Raw genomic sequence first — 7,315 nt, 5'->3', positions numbered from 1 at the left:
AAAAAAAAAAAGTAAGGTGGTATGGTCCACTTTAGGGGTGTAATCATTTGGGAAATATATTGTTACAGGTAAGATGGATATTTTGTTCCGACCACCTGAACTGGTATTTTTGCCTCCTTCAGGGAGGGTGTTGGCTTTCATATTTTTCTTAAAGCTCTCATATTATACACTTTTCTGTCAATTTGATATGGTCTAAGTAGTCCCTAAAGCTTTTGTTTTTATGTCTTTAGAATAGTTTCCCAAACATCACAGCCTGATATACTGGAGTTGAAAACAAGGTTTGTGTGAACAGTTCCTAGAAGAAAACTACACCGCATGCTTTAAAATCTATCCTTTTATGTTCAGAGTCAAGAAAGAGAAGCAACAGGAACGAGAAGCAGAAGAATGAGTTTCTACCAATTAGCTTTAGACCAGACAAGAGGAAGTAGAGACAGCATGTTTGGTGGATGCAAAACAATTTGAGGAATCGCACAAAGAGCCTGGGGCATCGAGAATAACCCAGGTCAGTTGTTGTCTTGACACTGCAGGTCTGCAGTACAGACATTTCACCAGATTATTCATTGATGTTTGAGGTAGCCTCACTACCCTAAATAATAAACAAGGACCCAGCAGTTCTACCACACAACTACCGACAGATGGCTTGTGTTTTGTTAGAGGGAGGCCAACTATTGTTAAGATCAGAACAGAGCAGCTTGGAAGAAGCAACTTCACTGAGGGCTGTTATAGTTACACTGTAAACAAACAGTAATAAGTATGCCAACAGAGATATTCAATATGTAATACATCACCAAATGAATTGTTATACAGTAATGGCAGCAGAGCAGGGTTTTTTTAAAAGGAGTATGTGATTCATTCTAAATGGATATCTGTACCCTACTTGTGTTGAACTCAAATTATGACCGCTGCCAACAGCTCTCTCCCTGCAACTCTATTTAGTTAAGTCTTTATCTTTGTCAATTAACACACATGCAAGGTAAGTCACATACGTGCCAATCAAAATGACTTTTTTGCTCACCCCTCCTACATCTCTAACACACACATGCAGATCTAGGTACAGTTTATAGGGGATCATCATATATATCAATAATATATATATATATATATATATATATATATATATATATATATATATACACACTCTAAAAAGTGTATTTTTGAAAAGTTGAAGTAACGCACTGTTTTTAATAAGTCTGACTCAGTTTTCTGCTTTAGTGATGGCAATGTACTTTTGTGGATTACATCAAATTGAAATTGTACTGTACTACATAGACCTGACATTGACTTGCTTTTCTTATGCAAATGAAAGCGCTTCAATTAGGTTTTCCTGTCTAACGTCATGAAGTGGACGTTTACGTCAACGTCTTTTTCAGCTAAAATTTTCCTGTGAAGCCGCCATGTTTTCTCCTCGCACTCGTCTCGCACACGGTCACGGCGCCCCAACAAAACGGTAAGTTTAATACAGACTGTGGTAGCAGATTTTGCATATGATATATCTCTGGACTCAGATATTGGAATGCTTACTTAACCATTGTTTTATATAGACTTGTAAGTGTAATTGGATATATTGCATGTGGTTTGTAACTCTAAAACTGAAATGTAGTTTCCACCACGCCCCTCAATCTCCCGTGTGGAGAGTAGCCAGCCTGACTACACATTTGAAAGAAGACAATGTTCCTACAGATAGCCTCCTGCTGTTCTGGGTCAGCCTGCCCCACCCACGATTATAATATGAATGTATATCTCAAAACCTGTCTGCCTCCCAACCTGTCTTCCCCTCCTTCCCCCCACCCAGCCTTACCTGTCTACCTGCCTACAACAATGTCCTTAAATAGCTCATGATTTAAGGGACATGTTGTCACTTCTTGTAACATACTTATGTGTGTTGGAACTGGTGACCACTCCGGAGTCTTCTTGCTTTATTAATTGAAAATAAACCTGTTTCCTATCTACAACATATCATTGTGCTTGATTTTCCCACGACACAGACAAAGTAATGTTTTACAAATGAAATGTTAATTGTCGGATAATAAATTTTCTGCCTGTAATGGTTACAGTGTTTCGTCTTAAGGTTAACGTCAGTAAGCTAAACTGAGCCGGACCAGCAAAGTCATGCTGTGTCCTTCAGGTTAGCTTATAATTTTCGATTAATTTATCTGATTCTGTGAGAAATTGTTGGCCATTTGTTCAAACCACTTGTGTGTACAACTTCCCGTGGCATTTAAAGGTGATAGTTTGGCTGTTAACTGGTCAGTAATTAATTGCATTTTGCCAGCGGACACATGTAGAGTGAACGGTTAGTAATTTGCGCGCGGTGCTGAGTGCTCTGCTCTGCTCTCCGGGTTAGCATGCTGTGTAGGCTACTGGTAAGGCCAGATACATTTACATTTCTTTACCACCGAGCTGCGTGCGCCTGTTGTTCAGTACACCGTGTGTGTGTGTGTGTGTGTGTGTGTGTGTGTGTGTGTGTGTGTGTGTGTGTTACTGCCGTCACCGCATCCTCTATCAACGTTTTTAGTATGAATACTCAGGCAGCACCAATGAGAGTCGCATGCCGTTCTGATGAAAGCACGGAGGTGAGTCCGGCTGCTAAATAAACAACACAACTACTATTCCTTCTATCATTATTAGTTTGCTAGCGGACAGGTAGAATAAACTGAACTGCGCCCGCGTGTCTGTTTGGGCCATTCGTTCCTGCGTGTGTGTGTCATGTAGTTCTCGTGACAACCAAACACTCAACCTAGCTGTGAAACGCAGTGATAACTGCCTCTGTGGCTTGTTTGACATGGAGGCAGCAGCGGTGAAACCCCATAGTTATACGTTTCTCGGTGGTTAAAGCATTCACCAGTCCAGCTCATATTAGTTTGCTATATCGCAGCAGACTGTTTTCTCCTTCTATACCACATTTGGCTTAACATTGAAATGAAACGCCACTCCCTTAGTTAATATTAATGCATTTTTAATTTTCTTTTCATGATTCTTTCCCTGATTGGTGGTGGTTACTTCAGGCCTGGACACAAATAATTGAACTACCCAAAGGTAAGTTAAACTGCAGTATTGAGTGCTAAAGACAGTGCTATTTATAAGGCTTCAATGTGGCTGTGTGTAGCCACATTCAGTTTACCATGCAGGGTTAGAGTACAAGTTACTGCACCCTGCCAATGGCATGTCTTTTTTTATGTCAGGCAAATTGTTTTTCCAGTTCAGCCACAGTCCTTTTTAAAGCCATTTGTAGCCCTCATTATAAAAGTGTGCGAAGGATTCTCGTCAGAAGGATTAAACAGTGTGACAAATGAAAACTCATGTTGGGGAGGTGATAGTCTCGCAAAGCCAGACCAAACTACAGCAAGTAGGAAGCACGCCGTTTAGAGCCGTCTATTCGGGGGGAAACTGGACTGGCCTGTTTTTATTTCTTTAAACCAATCACAATCATCTACGGCGGGGCTAGCCCCGGGAAGCAGCCAATGGAGGCGTAGCGTTGTTTGCCGATGCCAGCCGGACGCCAGCGCTTAATAGACGCTGGCGGAAACGGTTCAGCCAGACTAGGGAGGTGATGATAAGAAAAATGTAGTCAGGTGACACAGCTTTGTTGTGACAAATGGCCATAAAAAGCTTATAGCCACTTTCAAAACAGTGGCAAAGTGTTGTAGAGCATAATAACACATTTAATACTGAGATTGTATACAGAGTGAAGTAATTTGCATTTTCTTTTATTAATTCACTATTTGTTTTAGATCCATTCTGAGTTCCTGTGGTTCATGGCTGTTCCTGGGTCCATGGCCCAGTTACAGTCACTCAAGTCAGCCGATCAAAGGTGGATCAACAGGCCAAATGACGGACACTTTGGACCAGGTACATCTGGAGCATCAAACAAAACAAGTTTCCTTGGTAGCTTAGAGGGTGTCAGAGTTTCCCTATCTTTTACGGATACATAACAAGGGCAGACCATTATAGTGTCTTTAATATATGCAGCTCATGTTTCACCATCACACCATTGAGCTTACATTTATTTTCTAATGAAACTCTGGCATTACAAATGTCCATTTATTTTTAAATAAATTGTAGGATTTAAGTTTTAAGAGTGTCTTCGATTATGAAACTGATTGAATTGAAAATTAATCAATATCATGTTGTCCTAGACTGACGACATTCTTCTTCGGAGGGAGTGTGTACCGAAAGCCTTCATCATCTGCCTCGGAGAGGATGCAGATGACCTGATCAAGGAATATCCGGTAAGCTTCAACAGTTACACTTTTATGCAGGTTGAACAGGTGTTATAAAGTTTGGTCTACTTACGAGCGTAGTTCACGTCAACCGGGTAACTTTAATCTTTCATCACTCGTCCATGGCTGTGACTCATGCCCAACGGTGACTCTGCGCGTGTGTGTGTATTAGTGTGCGCGCGCATGTGTGTCTGCAGTGCCGATACACACACACACACACACACACACACACACACACACACACACAGAGGGACAGACAGATTCGGCAGACTAGCTTTTATCATCCCCAAATAGTTTGTAAAATTAATAAATGCGTGTCTCCAGAACATATTTAAAAACTGTATTAGCGGGGGGAGAGAGAAAGGTTTTCGTTCATTGATTTTACCTAAATGGTTTTGATTTACTAACCGGTTACACATGTACACGTGCACACCCCTACTCTATATTGCAACAAATATGCAAAACATGATTAGAAATTATTTGATTTACTGTTGTACATTCATACGATAGAGGTACTAGTATAGTGAAAAAGTAAGTCAAGGGCCCTGAAAAAATACAGATAAAATCAAGACACAAAGTATACTTGAATTACTCATTAGAATAATTAGTGCATTTTCACAAAAATGGACTCAAGACTAATGCCAGTGATATTATTGTACCATACAAGGTTCATAGTTAGTTACTGCATACAAGTGCAAAGTGATGACAGTGATGTTTTGTGTCATGTACTGTAGGACTCTGGAGCAGCTCGCCATTGCAGAGTTTGTCTTTCGAAAGGATGGGGAAGGACCACAGGAGCCACCTGAAAACATGGGCCTCTTCATCGAGGGTGTGGAGGTTTTGCATGGACTGACCTGAACCTAGCTTTTCCACCCCTTTCTTTCACTTTTGAGGTGCTCCAGAAAATCATCATGCATCTCAAGCAACATAAGATGTCCCCCAAAGTCTAAAATCTGTATGGCAGACTTGAAAACAGTGACTACACATGAGAGACAAATATTCTTCAAACCACAAGGTGATATATACACACATTTTGTCACACGTTTTTGGAAGAGCAGGTGAAAGGTTCCATTTTTGTTTCGATATGGTCCAAAAAGAACAAAACACACTGGCTGTAGAGTAGAATCTATGTTTAGCACGCACAAGAATACATAACTTTGGTGTTTTTGATGGTTTTATGCATTACTATGCACAGAGTTTGTCAGATTTAAAACTGTAAAAAAAAGTTCCTTTTTATATTTACAGAAATCTCAATATTTATTATCACTTATAAGTAAAACCATTTTTGGAATAATTTTTTCAAACTTGTTTTTAAATATAAGGTGAAATGTTGAGATGGTATCATATTGACTTGGAGGATTTTTATAACTTTAACTGGCGGCTGCCAGAAACAAGGAAAAAAGGACAACTTGCATTACACACCGTGTTTGTCTGATTTAAAACTGTAAAAAAAGAAAAAAACCTGTGAGTCATTACATTGAGAAACTATCAATATTTCAGCTTAGTATAAACATATTTGGATTTACTTTTTCAAACATATTTCAAAATTAAAGGTGAAATGGTGATAGTATATTTATAATGACTTACAAGATCTTTTTTATTTTTATTTTTTTTAAGGTGAAGTCACCGATTCCTGAGACTGCTTGTAGTCCTAATCACTTTCTCAAAAATCTGTAAATATATCCTCACGATCTGTCAGTATTTTTGCGCTGAAAACCAATTCAGTGTCTTCCATTACACTGCCTATGCTCTGTAAACGGGCATGTGGCTCTCCGGTGGGCCCCTTTTGTTAACATACCCTTTGTTTACATACCAGTTTGCTGAGCCTAGGCTGTGTTTTTTTCCCCACACAATTTAAAACTATGTAAAAAAAATACCAAAAGTGATTTGACAAAAAGCGGTCTCCAGAATCCCTGACTCCTCCTTAAACTGACGGCTGCCAGAAACATGGAAAAGGCTTACCTGCATTACACTGGTTGTCTGGTTTAAAACTGTAAAATAATTTTTCCTTTCCCATGTTAAATTACACTGTGACTATACTGGCTATAGCTGGTTATAATGGATTCTATATTGGAAAGATATGGGAAATATGTTGCTTGCCTGACTGTTATACACTGAAATGTGTTCGAAGGTATTGGCACGTTGTTTTCTACTTTTATTCAATAAAGTATATTAAAACAAACTGATTTGAAAATGTGATTTTATTTTAGAAGCAATTTTAAGTTGAATAAACTTAAATAAATGATGTGTTACCGGTTGCCTTAATTCAATTAAGTTGGTCAAACTGTTTTCTTTTAGGTTCTACGGAAGCAATATTTTACTTTAGGATTAAACAAGAAATTGAGTCAGAAAACACTGAAATTTTAAGTTGTTGTCCCTTAATTTTAAGTTGGATTAATGGAAACTTTTGATTTGAAAACAAACAAACTATTAAGTTGATCTGACTTAAAACAATTGTGTAAGTGTAACTTACATTCTTTATTTCAATAAACTTAATTCAATTGTGTGTTACCGGTTACCCTAATTCAATTAAGTTGGTTCAACTTTTTCTTTTTAGAGTGTGTGTATATATATATATATATATATATATATATATATATATATATATATATATATATATAACTAGACAAACTGGTGCTCAGCTGCCACGACAATACGTATACTTTTACCATAGGGGCGGTTTGGGGTGACCGTGGCTTAGGTGGTAGAGCAGGTCGGCCAATGATCGGAGGGTTGGCAGTTCGATTCACCCTGCCACTTGTGTCATGGTTGTTGTGTCCTTGGGCGAGACACTTTACCCACCCTGCCTCATGTGAATGTGTGTGACTGCTGTATGTTTGAGGTGGTGGTCGGAGGGGCCGTAGGCGCAAATTGGCAGCCGCACTTTCGTCAGTCTGCCCCAGGGCAGCTGTGGCTACTATGGTAGCTTACCACCACCAGTATGACTGTGTGAATGAATGACAGCTGGATACCTGTAAAGATCTTTGAGTGCGAGAAAAGCGCTAAATAAATCCAATCCATTATATTATTATTTTACACTGGTATACCATCATCTACAAATCCAACATTGGTTTGCTGCCAACGTATTTGATCCA

The 7,315-nt window shown here is 39.0% G+C and overlaps 1 long non-coding RNA gene across 1 annotated transcript; it reads left to right on the top strand.

Moving 5' to 3' along the window:
* Positions 1-1,389: 1,389 nt before the first annotated feature.
* LOC307256767 lies at positions 1,390-4,191 on the top strand. Its single transcript, XR_013845074.1, has 4 exons — positions 1,390-1,447; positions 3,006-3,036; positions 3,732-3,849; positions 4,137-4,191. It is a non-coding gene; the product is annotated as an uncharacterized lncRNA (long non-coding RNA).
* The last annotated feature ends 3,124 nt before the right edge of the window (positions 4,192-7,315 follow it).

The sequence above is a fragment of the Ammodytes marinus genome (genome assembly GCF_949987685.1).
Source record: "Ammodytes marinus genome assembly, chromosome: 10".
Classification (NCBI taxonomy): domain Eukaryota; kingdom Metazoa; phylum Chordata; class Actinopteri; order Uranoscopiformes; family Ammodytidae; genus Ammodytes; species Ammodytes marinus.
The sequence above is the reverse complement of the archived record's forward strand: the minus strand, read 5'-3'. Positions and strand labels throughout refer to the sequence as shown.